Source organism: Phyllostomus discolor, chromosome 11, assembly GCF_004126475.2.
Source record: "Phyllostomus discolor isolate MPI-MPIP mPhyDis1 chromosome 11, mPhyDis1.pri.v3, whole genome shotgun sequence".
NCBI classification, from domain to species: domain Eukaryota; kingdom Metazoa; phylum Chordata; class Mammalia; order Chiroptera; family Phyllostomidae; genus Phyllostomus; species Phyllostomus discolor.
Window position 1 is genome coordinate 56,852,023 of NC_040913.2, and position 19,461 is coordinate 56,871,483.

Below are 19,461 nucleotides of genomic sequence, written 5' to 3' on the forward strand. Positions count from 1 at the left end.
ATCCTGTTCCCTCTTATAGGAGTTTATAGACTAGACTCTGGCAAGAGCTGGTACCATGGGAATCACTGGGACCCCCAGCAATTAAAAATTTAAATATACAAGATAATAATACATGTCATACTGGTATTTGGGATATTTCTCAAAATCATTGTATTTGTAAGAATGATGTGTTCCTTGATTAGTAAGTATCAATAATATATAATCACATAAAAATTTTAGGGTATAGCATCTAGGACATAATTAAATTGCCGATCCACATTTGATCCATATTTGGATCTGGTGAACATTTTGGTGCTGCCTATAATAATAAAGCACACATTTGGCTTTCTACCCTCTACTGCAGAATCCTGTTTTTTATAAATTTTATCCTCCTTCTGCCCAAACAATATAATACTGACTAAAAACACTTTGCCAAGAAGCAAGAAGTTAATTCTATATTGTCTTTCTCCCTACAATAAACTGTTCATAAAACATCCTTAGTTTGTTCTTTCTCAAAACTTCACAGTGTAACTTAAATATAAAATAATCTCAAATAGGTAATATCTCAGAGCAGAAAAATACACATTTTTGTTGGAAAATAAATTGTTAAAATTCTCTCTTCTGAACTGGTATGGTATGTCATTTTTTACTACACACCTTTACACCAAATGTACTTGGAACTACTAGATTAAATAATAAAATTTATTCAACTAAAAATTCTTAACATACTATTATGTGACAATCACTGTGAAATGTATTATTTCATAATTCAGTTAATTTAAATTAAAGGGATTAGGGGGAAGGGTTGTCAAGGAACATGTATAAAGGACACATGGACAAAGCCAAGAGGCATAGGATTGAGGGTAGGAGTTGGGTTTGGCTGAGGTTGTGAGCAGTGGTGGAGGGAAAATGGAGACAACTGTACTTTAACAACAATAAAAATTTTTAAATTAAAAAAATAAAAAATAAACTCACTGTCATAAGTAGGAAGAATCCAAGACCTGAGAGGAAAACACAATGAAAGGAAGTATCCCAAAAGGCCTATTATTATCTATTGCTAAATCACCCTCAAAACTTAGCAACTTAAAACAGTAAACATTTGTCACCTCACACAGTTTCAGTGGGCCAAGAATTATCTGGGAGCATCTTAACTGAGTAGTTCTAACTCAGGGTCTCTCATGAGGTTGCTGTCCAGATGTTGGTCTGGGCTCAGTCATCTATCTGAAGGCTGATGGGCAGATGCATCCATTTCAAGATGGCTCACTCTCATAGAAGGCCAATTGGTAGTGGGTATTGGAAGGAAGCCTCAGTTCCTGGCCATATGGGAGCTCTATAAAGCTGCTCTAGTGTCCTCACACTATATCACCTGGCTTCCCCATGGCAAATGGTCAAAAAGAGAGGAAGGGAGAAACCACTTGTCTTTTATGACCTAGTCTCAAAAGTCATATTTTGTCATTTCTGCAATACCACATTTGTTACAAAAGTAAGCACTATTAACTGAGGAAAGAAACTACACAAGGGCATGAATACCAGGAGGCAAGGTCCACAGGAGTTATCATGGGGGTGGCTAACACCAAGCACATACACATAACTCCAAACCACCAAAATACTCTTGGGAGTGTATGGAAGGGTAGAGGTAAAGGGCATAAAAAGTTTCCTTGGACTGAAAGAGACTGTTTCAAGAACTAATTACTAAATGTGTGATTAGGGACATGATCTAGCTTTTTTGAACTTCAGTCTTCTCATTTTTAAAACAAGGTTACACTATTGTTGCAGACCCAGTAATGTTTACCCTTGTCCATTTGCTTCTTTACATTTCCCATCTCCCTTATAGTGAGGTGGGACCATGTGACTAACTCTAGCCAGGAAACTATAAAGTAATATGTGTAACTTCCAGATTGAGGCCTTACAAATCCATGCATGAATTTCCTATCACTTTTCCCCTGCCACAGTAACCAAGGTGGTCCCTACTCCAGGCAGTGGAACTGAAGGGTGACAGTGCTTCTCCTGGTCTCACCTCCTGTTCTGGAATATGTATCAAGGAGGAATTGCCTGGGAAAGTCACCCTAGCACCATAGTGAATGTGATGTGAGCAAAAAATAAATCTTTATATTATTAGGCCAACAATATTTGGGGTCTATTCTAATAGATAGTAAAATTTATCCTATTCTAATTTACACACCTAAAAGAATGAAATTGATTTTGAGAATTAACTGAGAAAATTGTTGTTAAGCTTCTAACAGAGTATCTGACACATGATAGGTGTTTTAACATGTCTGTTTTTCATCACCTTATCAACTCTAAGTCTGTTTCCTCATTTTTCTTCATTAGCAAATAAAAAAAGAAATCGGTATCTTACACTATTGCTTTCGTTATTTAAAGAAATAAAAGACATGAAAAAATCACCACATACAATGAGATAATAAATATTAGGTTGGTATTTTTCCCCTTTTTTCCTGTGAATTGTTATCAGAGATGATTCAGAAGGTTTTTTTCCTCCCATTAAAACTTGCTTTCCTCTATTTCAAAGTCTCAGTGTCCTTGGGAAGCTAAAATACTAGGCTTATTCCATAGTTCCAGGAAAACATCATGTTTTTTACTTAAGACATATAATACATGACAGAAATAATAGTTTAAAAGACTTCTTTACCAATCCTGACAACAAATGCAATGCCTTCATTTCAGAATTACTCTAAATTAGTCATTATTTCTTATCCAAAGGAAATGCAATTAACCTTCTTTTTACTGTTGATAGTGAAGGCCCATAAATACCAACTTTCAGGAATTTTGTCCCACCAAGAAAACTAGGTAAGAAATGACTTGACCACTGTCATCTCTAAACTCAATAACATAAAAAGCTGAAGTATAATTGGAACCACAGGACCTAGATGAATATGAGTAAGAGACAATAAGGAGAATTATTTTCTTAAGAGAATCTAGATATTTGTTTGCCAACAGTTGTTACACCATTTGACAGGATTTGTTCCGGAGAAATTTTATCTAGAAGACATTGTGAGCTCTTGTTCAACAGACTAGTACAACTCATCTGTTTCCTCATTAGAAACTAGTCACATATGTCTTTGTGATGTAATCCATGTGATCACTGGCCCATCTCTTCTAAGTCCAGGTCACATAGCATAACACGGGAGTGCTGGTGTCATTGGAACAGGGCTTTTCACCCACATGGAGGCTTCAGACACTTTGGTGTTCTTCTGTCCTTCGCTTTCCTTCACTGAAAGACTCCCAACAATAGTCAATATGGCCACCGCAGCACAGAAAAAGTAGGAGAGCATGAATTCTGCTGTTCTCCCTCTCCTCAGCAGAAGTGAGAAAACAAAATGCCCAGATCCATTCTGCTTTCCTCTGCTGTAGCCTAAGATACAGGGCAATGAAAGATGCACTGTTGAGAATGCAGGTGCTGTGACTCAAACTAATCTCATTCTGCCATACCAGCTTTGCTCTTCTGTGTGTTCCCTGTGCTGCAGAACCAATGTGTGAGTGGTGCTGAGTCATGGTGACACAGTATCTTGCTGAATACATTAACAAACGAGTTGTTATAAGGTCACACACTCTCCCTGCTCAGTGGCCATGTAGATCTTTACCTGTTCAAGGTTAAGCATTGCTGCCTTATCTTCTGGGTGTTTGAAGACCTCACACAAGATCTCAGATAGTGGGCTTACCTTAATGCATCCATGTAAAACTAAACTTACAATCAAGCAGCATTATGTCATCTATGTAAAAAAATTACACAACAAATAAAGTGTAAAAATATTTAAATAGCACATTATTTTTGTGTATAAACTAATATACTTCTTGGAACATGAAGCCCCTTCTACTAGCATCACTGCTTCTTGCTTCATTATCTCAGGATTTATGATTTATGCACTGGGCTATACAACAACCACAAATGCACAGTTCACAGTTTGGTCTGTCTTTTACTTCCTTAGCAGAATCTTTAACAGTAATTTGTAAAGAACAATTCTATTGACACATCAAAAATTAAAAGGATTACAGACAGCTACATTTTAAAGTAAATGGTAACAATTACAAGGCAGAAAGCATTACTTAACACAAAGATTAATTTTAATGAGTTCATTATGTTTTCAGATACCTGGATTATTTTATTTAACTGAATGGGGTGAATAATGAATTTTCCACTATGCATTCTGTGTTACTCCTACAACACCCAGTAGATTTATATAATAATAAAGTACAGATATACAAACATGCCCATCTTATGCATTTTGTATTTCTTGTTTAAATGTAACAATAATTTATTAATCATTGTTTGCTGTACTATGAGGAGCAAAACAGAAATGTTAGGAGGGTGTTCCCTGCCTCTAATGACACAAGGCCTTAGGGAAATAACATGCCTGCACGCACACACACACACACATACACATAGGACTTATCCCTATCTTTTTTCCTCAAAGCTTCAGCCCCTATGCCAAAAATAAATAAATAAACAAAATTAAGATAAACACCAGAAAAATTGTTCAAATCCTAATAATTCTTAGAAATGTTTCCCACTGAAGAACTGTCAACTCCTACAGTGACTCTATTTCTATACCATCATGTCATTGCCCACAAACTATTCCAACAACTGGTCACCTGCCTTTCCGAATTCTAGGTATAACCCTGAAACATAAGCAACTAGGTGTTACTAACTTAAAACTTCAGGTAATTCCCTGTTGATTAGATAATAAAATCAAAACTTATAACCTTATATGAAATGCTGTTTAGCAATTCCTCTTGCCTGTTTCAAACCTAATTACCAACTTTACACATACTACTGGGTATTCACTCCCCTTCCATCTTCATCTTCTTACACTTCACAAGTTATGCCAGGTTCTTTCAAAAGCTGGGTTGTTGGGAGTTTTTAATTCATTCTCTCTCTCTCGAATGGTCTTAATTCTCTTCCTATTCAGCAAATTTTTACTCATCCTTGAAAACCCAATTTCAATGTTACCTATTTAGTGAGAACTTTATCAAGTTATTTTTTATGAATCTAGAAGCAATTCATTTTATTATTGTATAACAATAACAATGAATGACTATGAAAATAAATAACAATTTATTTTATAACACTTGGCACATTGCATTATAATGTCAAATTACTTCTATTTTTCCATAACTACACTATGACTTACATATGGGAGTGATTCTGTCTTTATTTTTATAGCCCCAGCACCAAGCACAATCCTTCACAAATAGAACATAGTCATGGTGAACTAATTAATTAATTAATTAATTGGTGAATGGATACCAAATAAGTGCTTTAAAAGTTAACAAAAGGAAGGATTCAATTTGTTCTGGTGTGATCAGGAATTGCTACATCAAAATTTATGTAAATAAAATGTTTGTACATAACATATTTTAAATGCACTGGGAATATTCAGAAGCATGAATAATCATTCTTCAATCCTTTCTCAAAACAAGGTATAATTATACTACCACACATGCTCTTAGTATACTGTAAGTTAGTAGTTGAAAGAGAGTTATGTAGAAATTCATTTGAATTCTTGGAACTAGAGAAATAGGAAGATATTCTCCTGTCTGAATCATTATTCTCTAATTTTATTTATCAGTATTAATCTGTAACAACTATATTTGTAATATTTCACCAAATGAAGCTATTTTAATGCTATAATTTAGCCTTTTCACTTATTTAAGCAGTATTGCTCTCTACTTCATTCAGAAATATTACCATTCCACTTCAGGATAAAGCCCGTCCAACATCTAACCTCAAAAAGTCTTACACAGCATGTAGGTAGAATTGCCAAAATGGGAAAAAATAAAAATAAGATACCTACAGGATTCCCAGTTGAATTTGAATTTCAGGTAAATGATGAATAATTTGTAAGCATAAATATGTCCCCTACAATATTTTGGCATACTTATACTTAAAAAAGTATTTATTTATCTGAAATTCAAATTTAAATGGCTGTCCTCTATTTTATCTGACATCTCCACATATAGTAGACAAGCAGCCTAGAAACAATTGATCTGAGGAGTGTCTTAGCTAACCCAGGAACACCACCTATAAAGACTAGCTTTCCTGGTACACAGAGGAAGCCTAAGGACTTCAACCATCCTGTTCTCTATGATCTTAAAGAGACCTCCTCCTTGCCCATGAGTTGTAGCATTAGAGCTCTCAATAGGACACTCATTTTGGTGAGGCACTATCCAAGATCATGTCTGAGGGTAGTTTTTTATAAAGCAGAATAAAGATGATGTTCTTTACAGAACTAGACTCATGAAGTGTTTCTGCTACCTTCTTAAAAGACCTTATTTTATAACTATTGTAAACTGCTCACTAATATTGATGATATACAAAAGGCCAACAGGTAGATGAAAAAGTGCTCAATATCATTAATCATCAGGGAAATCAAAACTACAATAAAATGTAACCTCACACATGTTAGGATGGATTTTATTTTTAAAAAGCATAACAAGTGTTGGCCATATGAAGAACAGGGAACTCTGGTAACATGGTCAGTGGGACTGTAAATTGATAGAACTATTATGGAAAACAATATAGAAGTTCCTCCAAAGCCTAAAAAGAAACTGCCATATGATCTAGCAATCCCACCTCTGGGTATTTATCCAAAGGAATTGAAATCTAAATTTCAGAGGCATAGTCCCATGTTTATTGCAGAATTATTCACAATAGCCAAGATATGTAAACAGTTTCAATGTCCATCAATTGATGAATGGAAAAAGAAAATGTGGTATATACATACTAGGGAATATAATTCAGCCCCCAAAAAAGAAAGAAAGCCTGACTTTTAAAGCAACATGGATGAATCTGGAGGACATTATGCTACATGAAATGAGCCAGACACAGAAAGACAAATACTATATGTCACTTATATGTGGAATCTAACATAGTGAAACTCATAGGAGCTGAGAATAGAATAATGATTGCCAAGGAGAGAGGGGAGAGGAGTAAGTACAAAGCTTTAATTATACAAGATAAATAAGTTCTGACATCCACTATATACACAAGTTCTGTCCAGAAGTGTCCAGCCATGTACTATGAGACATTCAATAAATAGAGACATTTATTGAAGAAGATACAAGATAAAAGAAACACTGTACACAGGACAATGATACTTCAGTCCCCTTCAAAGTAGGCATCTTAGGACCTCACATAGTTCTCCAGCCACCATCAGCTGCCCAGTAGTATTTTCCTGAATCTCATTGACAGTGAGAAATCTCTTCTCTTTCAAAGGAGATTTTTAGTTTTGAGAAAATGCAGAAGACACAGGGAGATATAGGAGGACTGAATCATCTGGATGATTTGACATTTCACAAAAAAACTCTGCAGGAGATGTGATGCATGAGTGGGCACATTGTCATAATGAAGCTGCTAATCACCAGTTGCCCATAGCTGCAGACTTCTGAATCATCTGAATAATCTGAATAATTTCCACAGAGGAATGTTCAAGCTTAATGCAAAATTTGTTACTGATTAGTTACTCTATTAGCTCAGTCATTTTGAATGAGATGGCCACACAGTACACATGATCACTCAACAGCATCTACTGCCCCCACTGACTAGTACAGTGAAGTCATCATTGTTCACACATGCATATTCCAGTCCACTCCCCTTGGCTGCCAGGTTACCTCAATGTCACAGAAGCCATTCTCACTTTATTAACAATGGCTTGACTTTTTCCAGACAGACCTTGTATAGTGCCTATTATATACTAAAAATTTTCTAATACAGTATAGTTTATAGGTGTTCTTACCAATAATAATCATCATCATTACCAACATCATCATCGTGGATAGAGGAAACTTTGGGAAGTGATGGATGTGTCTGTGGTCTTAATGGTAACATAACAGGCATGTATTTATCCCCAAATTCATTCAGTTGTATAAATTAAATACATACATCTTTTTATATGTCAATCATACCTCAAAGTAGTATAACTTCTCTACAGAGTATGTGTCATTATCTCTACAGATAGAAAGACTAATGCTGAAACAGAATAATAATTTGCTTTAGGCCACACAGTGATGAAGGCTGGAGACTCAAATCCAGGTTTGTCTGGCTGCAAAATACTTGAATACTTAATAATGACATTATTTAGTGCCTGGATTCTCCTAAAGGAGATGCAAAAGTGCTCAGATGAATTGACAGATAGGTAAATGGTCTCATGACAGATAAGTTCCTAAGCAAGAATACAAATATATGTGTTTATCTCTGTGTGGTCACATACAGCTTTCTCTAACAATTCTTCTCTAAAATCAAAGAGATTTGCAAAACAAAATTGCTGCCATTCCCCTTTCCTATTTGGTACATTGCCATGCTAAGAAGGTAGCACATTTCCAAAAGAGCCTGCCTAACTTTCAACTATAAACACTGTGTATTAAATCAGCAAGGTACAGGCAGGTAAATACAAAAATAATCTGCCCATCACTTCTCTATTTCCCTAAGTATAAAAATATAAAATGGTCATAATACTCTAAAACAGGGCAGAATGTTCATCTGAGTCATACCAAGTAACTTGATTACTGTTAAATTTGAAAATGATTAAAGTAATGTTTATGATCAGCCTTTTGAAAGTCATTCAAAAATGTTACAATACCATTTCAAAGAAAATAATTCAGTTTTAAATGTCACTCTCTCTTTATTGTTGTTTATCAACAGTTGAGTATTAAATTGGTGAGCTTGATTTATGTTATATAATTTAAGCACTTTTCCAGAAGTTGCTATTTGAACAAATGAACTAAACACAAGACTTAAGTTTGGCAGTGAGGTGCTCATCTCCAGAGGACTTCACTAAGACTGGAAAATATATTTGGTAGGGATTTTAATGACTCTGAACTTTAAGTGCACTTTGGAATCACCTTTAGCTTTAAAAAAAATACTGATGCCTAAATCCAACCCATGAAGATTTTTATACAATTGGACTGAGGTGAGGCTTGAGCCCTGGGATTTTTTAAAAAGATTTTATTTATTTATTTATTTTAGAGAGGGAAGGGAGGGAGAAAGAGAGAGAGAAAAACATCAATGTGCGGTTGCTGGGGGTCATGGCCTGCAACCCAGGCATGTACCCTGACTGGGAATCGAACCTGTGACACTTTGGTTCACAGCCCGTGCTCAATCCACTGAGCTACACCAGCCAGGGGAGCACTGGTGTTTTTAAAGCTCTTCATTTTATTCAAATAAGTGGCCAACGTTGACAACCACTGCTACAGAAGGAACTCTACTTGAGATGGATTATATTTCAGGACCCTTCCAACTCTGACAGTCAGAGTTTGATATGACTGATGGATATAATTGATAGGATCCATGCTATAACACGGTTCTAGACAAGACCTGAAGTTTCTTTGGGTATACAAATTAGAAAAAATTTGTTTCAGCAATATTGCTCCTTGGTTGTAGTTTCACAGTACAAAGAGGATGCTACTATTATTTTTATCTTTTCTTATAGTATCCAACCTTCTCCAGGTTATACACTGAAGAGATAGTAAAACAATAATTCTATCAATTCAATTATTAAACACCCACTGAGCATATACTATCTGCAGGACTGTCCTCTAGGTATTGAACATTCAATAATGAGTTAGCCAGAGTCTTGGATCTTATGGAAACTTACAATTTAATAGGCTCAAATGGCTGAATTACAAAATAAAAGTATTCACTAAATTTTGTTTCAGACAAGTAAATTCACACAAACTAGAGTGGAAAAAGGCAGAGCAATGTTTCAGAGCCAGAGTTAAAGAAAGATTTTGACTAAATAAATCCTAACATCATTTCAGCTAACTTTCCCTAAATGGAACTGAAAATTCAGAGAGTAGTAAGAAAGATCACTCATAAAAAGTAATACTTCTACTACCATAATTACACCCCACAAATAAAACCCACATTTATATGTCACCTTAGTTAATCTTCACTACCAGATGCAGGATCAGTCTAGGGGCAGGTGCTCAGGAGGAGCCAGAGGCAAATTGTGTTCCTTCTCCCCTAAATCCAGCATAGTATACATATCCCACCTGTGATAAGATCAGAACCAGGAGAAGGAGAGATACAAATAACAAAATGTGTTAGCTGAAAGCATAAGATTTTTATTTAAAGGAGTATACAAATGATTGGAAAATCAATTCTTTGGCACAACTTACAGTTCTTTAATGACAATGATTTAGAAGACTAAGCAATGCTTTATCAATTTTTAAAAATCAAACTAAATCTAAATAAAGTCATATAAAATCTACCATCTAAATGAAGTCAATAAAGATGTGAAGTTCAAAAAATAAGACTGCTTATGTGGGAAGCCGTGTTTTGAAGTATAAACTTTAGTTTCTATTTTAGGACCCTGTCCTCTAAATTTCAGTAATAGAAAACATTCACATGACTTTTATTTTTCCACACAAGGAACAATTCTTAGTTTAAGAAAACTCAACCTCAATTCAGCTTTTACAATCCTTCTTAAAAAGATCAACAACAAATTAAAAACCCAAAACATAAAATCGAAAACATAACCAAAAGAACAAGGTATCCCAATGCATCTTCTTCCTTTTAATGTTTCTTTATTGAGTACAAACGTGACTAAAATGAAACTCTATAATTCTATCTCCTCTATGAATTCCAAAGCTGTAGTATCTAGAGTCTAATTCTCATACTGATATTCAAGTTTAGTCAGTGGATTCTTATATGAATAAAAATTCATAAGCCTGACTGGCTTATTATTTCACTAAATATTGGAGTCTTCTCCTTTCATTCTTTATCTCCTCTGCACCCTCAGTCATTCCTAAATTTTTGCTCATAGCTATTGTCTATACACTAATGATGCTAGCATATCTTTATGCAACCTCGGCAACTTGGAAGTGTTAGATAGACTTGCTTGGAGTCTACAGTGCTCTTAAAGATGTATTTTCTTCATCCATAGCCTCTCTGGGAAAGAAATTCTACTCCCACATAATTCTAACTAAATATCAAAGAAAGTATAAAGTAACTTTAAATGCAGCTTCACTGTTCCTGGTATCATATTTAATATTGAATAGGAAACCAATTATATTTTCAATAGGAAACCAAGTATTTTCTCATAACATTTGGATTTTGTGTTTTCCAATAGTATTACCAAAAACACAGAAGTCTGTTATTCATTGTCACTCCCATGAATAAAAGTAGCCATCACAAGCCCAGTGGTGCCAGGTGTTAGAAATAGCCCCAGTCACCTGAATCCTGAATTAGGAAGTGTGCTCATTGGGTCTAACATCTCTCCCACCAAATCCAGGATCTATGAGGCAGAGCATTTCCCTACAAGGCCCTTGAAAGAGGCAAATTTGTGCTAGACTTTAAGTATCTTTTATTTTTTCTAAAGAAAATGGATGAGTGACAGAGCCTAAAGTAGTCAGGTAGGAACAAAGAAAGGGCTACCGTTTTTATGAATAATACAAAATTGACCAAATAGGATATTTATATCATAGTGATCACAGTTCAAGCAGCATGAACACTATCAAAACTAAGACTTAAATACTCAATGGGGTGGGAAGAGGAGTTGAAGTACTAAACAGAAATAAAAGCCTAGTAACAAAATAAAGAGTTCAAAGCTACAAATGAGATTTCTAAATCCCAAGAAGTAAAAGAATAGTTAGGCAGAGAATCTCTCAGATAGCAGAACAAGGATAGGAAAAGGTTGTTTTAAAATGTTCCTCATTCACATCAGAGGAATAACCCACAGAGTTTTCCTCAAAGTTTTTGAGGTAATTATTGTAGGATATAAGTAATTAAGGAAGATAATAAAAATGAAGTAAAATATACATTTTTAAAATATATATTTAGTTATTTAGTTAGAATTATGTAGGAGTGAGATTTCTTTCCAAGAAAGGCTGTGGATGAGGAACACTACAAAATATGTTTAAATATTCATTTTGGTATACATAGATGATTAATACAACTCTATAAGATATAAAGGAAAAGCATATTTTATAATATTCTAGCACAAATATCTGATAACATTCTTTGACTCAAGAAAAATATAAGGGCTTCAAAACTGTTTGCAGCCAGTCCCACTCTAGGCAAAATACAAAATGTCCCAGGCTCCTTTAGGCCCAGTAGGCTTACAGTAAAGAACTGGTTAGGTCCATAAGTACAAAAGAAGGTTTAATGAGAACACAGCTTCTCCTAGGCCTTACTTTAAGCTTTACTTGGACGCTTTTTTTTTGAGCCTTTATAACCAAGACTTAATATTTACTGAGAATTGAAAATACATAGACATAAATAGTGATTCTTTTTAAAATAGTACCCTAAGCACTAATATACACTTCATACTCCCTTCTTTCTAAAGTGACCAAAATGGGGACATAGTATTTGCATTAAATATTTAAGTAAGGAAACAGCGAAAGATAGAATGTATATTTTAAGATGCTTGAATATTTACTTCATTCATATTTTATTGGCAAAATACAAAAACCCTACACATGTGTTACATTTTTATATGGCACTCATTCTGACATGAACTTAGTGTTGGAATGATGATTGATCAGTGCACGTTTATAGAGTTAATACCAGAGGGAGATTAATTTGCCAGAGTCCCTCAGACAAGGACCTAGATAAATAAAGGGCAAACTGATTAGAACAGTCAGATGATTAAGGATAAAAGATTCCTCTTAATGATTCACTAATTCCTATAACAATTGTTTCCTGAGCGTATGCTGCATGCAGAGGTACTAAGGCAGAGACTAGGGCTACCACCATATAATGGGGACACAGTTGGTCCAGAAAATTATTAATAATTATCATCCACTGGTAAATGGTTTCAAGAAAAGCAAAACAGGATACTTAGAGGAGAGATTGAAAGGGTGCCTAGTAAGAGTAGTGGTAGGGTTCTTCAGGACAAGGCTGCATTCTTACAGCGCTTTCTGTAATTTGAGAAGGTGGGAAAGAAAGCACCATACACTTATAAGATTAAATCCTTGTATTCAACAGTGATTTGCACTTTCTTGGCAGATTCATATAGGGCCCAAGTTAGCATAGATCAACTACAGCCATTTCATCTTAATTCATTGACTTTCCTGGTCATAACTATGTCTAAGAATGCAGATGTCAAATTTATGTCAGTCCACTTAACAGTGGTACAAGTATGTTTATATACTCTAAAACATTAGCTATAGTTAGATGCTTTAAATATTATATTAATTAATAAAAATAATTGTATTATAGTCACCCACCAGAATATGTAGGAAAGAAACTAACATTGTGTCTCACAAGGAAGTAGGGAGGAAGAAACTAATGAATAAATGTCTATGTGCTAGGTATTGTGTTTGGTACTTTACTTATGTAGCCTCTTTTAGTCAGTACAAATATATAATGGAGGTATTCTCCTTCTACTACCAAAAACAAAACAAGCTAACAAACAAAAATAACTTGAGGTGAAGAAAAATTATAGCTAGGATTCCAATCTTCACCAAACTCCAAAATTCTCATACTTATACGGCTGTCTTTACACTGTATCAGATATTTTTTAAAATATATATGACTAACAGTGATTGTCAAAGGAAGATAATAAGAACACAAAGAGACACTGAATGTCCTTTAGACAAGGGTCATACAATATTAGCCCCTCTAGATCAATAGGACCGAGGACATCTTGGCCAGCACAAACCAAAAGGAGATAAAATATTCTGGCTCAAATATATATCAGAAGATTCTTCTATAATATAGGGGAAGACATAAAAGATTAAGGTTTTTTCATGTTTCCTGTGAAAGGGAAATATCTAGGAAAATCAAAATTGAGATTTTTAAATATTTCACTTTTAACATTATAATAACATCATTAAAAACCACTACTAAAGGGGTTGTTTTACTAAGACCTCTGCTTTCAAGTTCAGATTGGAGATATCTAAATTAAGCACATTAAGAAAAACATGACCAGAGAAATCATTTATTCTAATGAGCATTCATTGAGTAAACCCACTATCTTTCAGGCAGTGTGTCTGACACTGGAGATAAGGGAAGAGCAAAGAGATCTCTCTATGATTCACTCATTTGTAAATAACCTGTATATATATATGTGTGTGTGTTGTATATATACATGTATGTATACATATACACATACATATATATGTGTATGTTAAATGTGCATTTATATTAAAGCAAAAAGAGTATCAGCACATTGTCCTGGCTGGTATGGTTCAGTGGGTTGAGTGCCAGCCTAGGAACCAAAGTTTTGCCAGTTTGATTCCCAGTCAGGGCACATGCCCTCATTGTGGGCCAGGTCCCCGGTTGGGGGCATACAAAAGGCAATCATACATTGATGTTTTTCTCCCTCTCTTTCTCCCTTCCTCTCTCTCTAAAAATAAATAAAATCTAAAAAAAGAATATCAGCATGTTAACATTTTAATACTAACAATTTTACTTTGTTCTAAAAGTTCAGGGGCCCATGTAAAACAAGTTGTGAAGCAAAAGTCATCTCACATAATCACACACTTCCCTGGCAATGTAATTTAAAATAAAACATCTTTTGATTCCAGAAAAAAATTATCTTTAGAGAGAATAATTATCATATCCCTTAAGGAAATAAAACCAAGTGCTTCCAAAGTTTTCACTGGAAAGTCAGCAGGTCTCTTATAGCCTTATTTTTGTCTCCTGAGATTTATGTGTCCTTTGGGAATCTCACTAATGATGGTTTCAAGAGAGAGCATATTGGCACTGTTCTGAATTGAATACTCTGGTTCAAGCAAAAATAAATGGCCCTTCTCTTAATTCCCCAATGTATGACCAAGGCAAGGCTGCAATACTTAAATAAAAGTAATTAAATACTTCTTTATAACACCAAGAAAATTAACATAGAATATGTTGTGGAACTAGATAACCTATCATATATTTTACCTGTTTTCAGTTTAGAGTTCAGTACATCTATGTCTCCCTACTCAGCTTCTAATCTGCCCAAATTGCCTAATTACATCTAGCAACCTAATATCTAAACCCCAGAGAAGTATTAAAACATAAAGTTTCCTTTCCCATGTAGTTAACTCCCTCTTGCAGAGTCCAGGTTCATGGCTGAACCTTTCCTCGGATGATTGACCCTAAGAATGTCTACCTGCTTTAGAAGAAGCTCTACCTATTGATAATGGCAGGGCTTTAATCTGCTGAAAAGAGTGTTACTTTTTTTTAAACAAAGCACAATATGCTGTAGCAGGAGAGTTTGTTCTGTTACAATTTTAGATGACATTCATATCAAAGAGTATTTAAGTTCTTCATGAGCTATTTAAGATATGAACCAGAATAAATTAAATAAAAGAAATATAATTCATATCTCACAGTGAATTTTGACCTTCATTTAATTAACATTAAAACTACAATAAGTACATAAATTAAATGTAAATATAGTATCATATCATCAGTATATTAAATTCTCATGTTTTGAAAATAAACATAGATGAGTCAGAGCAATTTTTAATCAGAGATAAATATATAAAAATTGTTCAGTACATATACCTACAAATAGTCTAAGTGTTGTATTTCACCGGCATATCAATTTCTTAAAAGGGCTTGTCAGTTTCACAAGGGTATTAATTTTTCTAAAGTGCTTATAAGCTAAACTACAGACAAAAGTAGGCATGCATTGCTACTAAAAAAGTTTACAATATTCCTATGATACTTCCATGTAATACACAATTTATTTTTTAAATACCAAGATATTTTTAGATTATTCTTAAAAATAATAATAATAAATTAAGAATGTTAAAAAGGCCCTGGCTGGTGTAGCTCAGTGGACTGAGCCCAGGCCTGTGAACCAAAGGGTCACTGATTCAGTTCCCAGTCAGGGCACATGCCTGGGTTGCAGGCCAGGTCCCCAGTATGGGGTATGCAAGAGGCAACCATACATTGATGTTTCTCTCCCTCTCTTTCTCCTTCCCTTCTCCTCTCAAAATAAATAAATTAAATCTTTTTTTTTTAAATGTTAAAAAGGTCATTTGTTTATATATTAATTCAAAATGAGATTTATGTCTCATTAGATTTTTAACAAATATTACAAAGGAATGAAGTTGGATCCCTACCTTATACCATATAAAAAATTAATTCAAAATACATCATAGACCTAAATGCAAGGACTAAAACTCTCAGGAGAAAACTTAGAACTAAATCTTCATGACATTTGAATAGGCAATGGTTTCTTAGACATGATAGCAATTGCACAAATGACAAAAATAAATAAATTGGACTTCATCAAAATTAAAATCTGTATTTTTAGAAGTTCTTGCATCTGTATTGCTATATTGGTTAGCAGTACCAACTTCTATCATTTTCCTTAATTTTCTTGTAATTCCAAAAATGAGAGAGATAAGAATAGCAGCTAACAAAATATACAGTAATATTTTAAAGTATTTCTACTGATTATAAATGTCAAAGGATACAAGAAAGAAAGATTCAAACATCTATCTTACATTTAAATTGTAACAGTGAAAGGAATGCTATAGTTAGGCAAAAACTGTTACCAAGGTTCACAAGAATAATAGCTCATTCTACTTTGGATAATAAAAATAAGAAAGAAAGATTATGATTCACAGAGTGAGTGGAAGGATGCTAATTTCCACTTCTGGAGACTCTCACAAGTACATGTTAGTGAGCACCAGAGAGACTGGATAGAAAAGTGAACATATCTCTGCCAATTCATATGACACAGCTTGGACTGTGATTCTGAAGTGGTGTCTTTATATTCAAAGGGTGTACATTTTAATTTTTTATTCAAAGCTATGATAATACAACATATTCAGCCCCTTCAACTAACTGTAGTATTCAGACCTCTCACATCGTGCAGGTGTCTACTGCCTTTACCCTAATTTGCAAAGTGTTCAATCAAATTGCTTACTCATTCACCCACTAAAATGACAGAATTCAGGTTTGTGCTGCCAATTTGCTCCCAACACAGTGTGTTTACTACTGTTATCACCCCCAAAATGAACTCCTTTCCCTTCTTGTGTGAATTATGCTTGTGTCCCTGTATATAAAAGTCTCAAAAACTGTAATGTCTAATAAGAATCCTAGCTTTAAATAAAAGAAATGAAACTACCACTTATACATTATTAGTTACATTATATAAGTTTGAATAGCCATTATTAAATTAACTTGTGCTCTTGTTTTAATAAAATTTATTTTTATAAACTTTGTGGTATTCTTAAACATTAAGACATCTAAGAGATAAATATTGACCCCCTAAAAAACAATTAAAGTTATAACAGGAGTTGAAAATCAAAATTCAGTTCTAAAAGTTGTACTTTTAGCAAATTTTATTCCTTAATGAAACTCTCCACTAATCCATTAACGATCATCAAGAGTTACTGAAACATATGTTTACGACTAGAGCCAGAACAGTACATTAGTATCATTATAAGGAAAAAAATGTGGTCCAAGTTGTTAAAGTTCCAAATAGCTTGTGATATTTTTAGCCCTTCCCAGTTGTGGAATTTCACAAGGAAACATCACTTTACAGGGAAATAAACTGCTGCTACAAGTACCTTAGTACTACAAAGATATTTAGTACTAAACCTTGGAGCAAATATTCAAAACCATTCTCCCCTTATTTAAAAAGCCAACAAAGCCACCAGAACAACAGAATTTAAGCTATGAAGTGGCTTCAAATTATATTTCTTAAAAACATAATATATGTTCATCTATCAGCTACATGTAACTATCAACACCATATAGCAACATTTCCAGTCTCATTCTCAACAAAGCATCTATGACTTCAAGAAGTATATTGAAACCACTTTTCCATCAGCCTCTACAGTGACCCCCTATAACTTTCATTTACACCTTCATAATTCAGAGGAAGCAGTTCCCTTCCAGCTCCATTATTTCCCCATATGCCTTTGGTTCATCCCTTCCCAGCTGCTGGGTAGTTTTATTCTTTCATCCAAGTTCCTGTTTCCCATCTCCAGCTAATGAAAGGACATTTTCACTTGATTGAGTTATTATGAAATCTCTCCAGTCTTCCAGTACTACACATCCCACAATCAGTTATACCAGTTACACTTTCCAAATGTAATAGAGCAGTTCTCAAGCATCTCACTTCCCAAGTTGGAAATGTTCTCAGGCTCATTTTTACCATATCCAATCTCACTCTCTTGACGGTTTTGACTCCCTTAATCCTTCAAAATATGATTCCAATAACATTCACACAGATCCCTAAACATCTACCTTTCACTCAGCCTTTGACTTTCACTCACTTTACTGCCTTTGCCAAAAATATACTTATCTCTCCTGCCAACTGAAACATGCATTCAAGAGTCAGCTAGGGTCACCCTTCTCTAAAACATTTCTCCGTCTTCCCTTTACATCCAGATGGATCTTCTACAGTGCTCCAGTTATCCTTCAGTTGTTCAGGAGTCTCTCACTTCTAGTATCCTCTATATACTTAGCTTAAATGTTTAGTGGCCAAGAACCAAATTTTCACAGAATGTTTTAAATATCTTGCAGTACCTGTTAAGCTTATTGTATAGGATTGCATATATTGTCTATCTTCTCAAAACCTCAGGATCATTTTTTAATCTACAAATAACAGTTTTTTCCTATAGATTAGATTTATTTTTGGAAAAATAAGAATGTCGGTCCTGAGAAAAATGAAAAAGAGAAGAAAGGGTTGCTTTGCAAAAACAGATTTAAGTGATAAATTATCCATGGGATTTCTGCATGTCTTGTAACAGCTTGTCTTAGACTATCTTTCCAAGGATATCACAACCTATCTGGCAATAGAGCCTCCTTCTAAATTACAGAACAGGTTTCTTTCCTGATCAGGATAGTACCTCCCTCAAGAGAATGCCTCCCTGCAGGGCAAAAGTTGGGCAGTTTTACTAGAAGCTCCTTAAAAAGATGGGGATTGCCTAAACTCAGGGTGCCTCAGCTGTAAAATAAACCTACTGTGTGCAAGCATCCACTTAGGCAAACTCAGAATTGCCCCTGGTATTTGGGGACAAGGAGAACCAATGAGAACATAAAGCTTGTGCTGCCTGGTGTGCCCTGAATAATAAAGCCCTTTATCTTTGACTCAGAAGTCTCCTGTCTTTAGCCAGCATCGATGTAACTGAAGCATGCTAACCTGTTAGCTTTCAAACTGGGTCAACTCTCAAAGCCTTTGTAGTTTTGGACAATTTCTGGATATTAAGTGAAATTGAGTCCGTTCAATTAGGAGCTTCTAGGTTTAAAAAACAAAAAAAAAAAGGCTACCACATCAAATTCTACATACCTAGCATGCAGTAATATGGGTGAATCTCAAAAACAGTATGCTAAGAGAAAGAAGCAAACTCAGTATGAGGATTCAATTATTTAATTATATGAGGTTCTAGTACAAGTTAAGGTAAAGTGAGAGACATCACAATGGTGGTTGCTTCTTAGAAGAAGCATGGATGTAAACTAAATGGAACCAAGAGGGAGTTCTGTGATGGAAATGTTCTATATCTTGATTGGGATGACAGTGATAGGGATACACACAACATTCAAGACATCAAATGTTACAGTTAAGAACT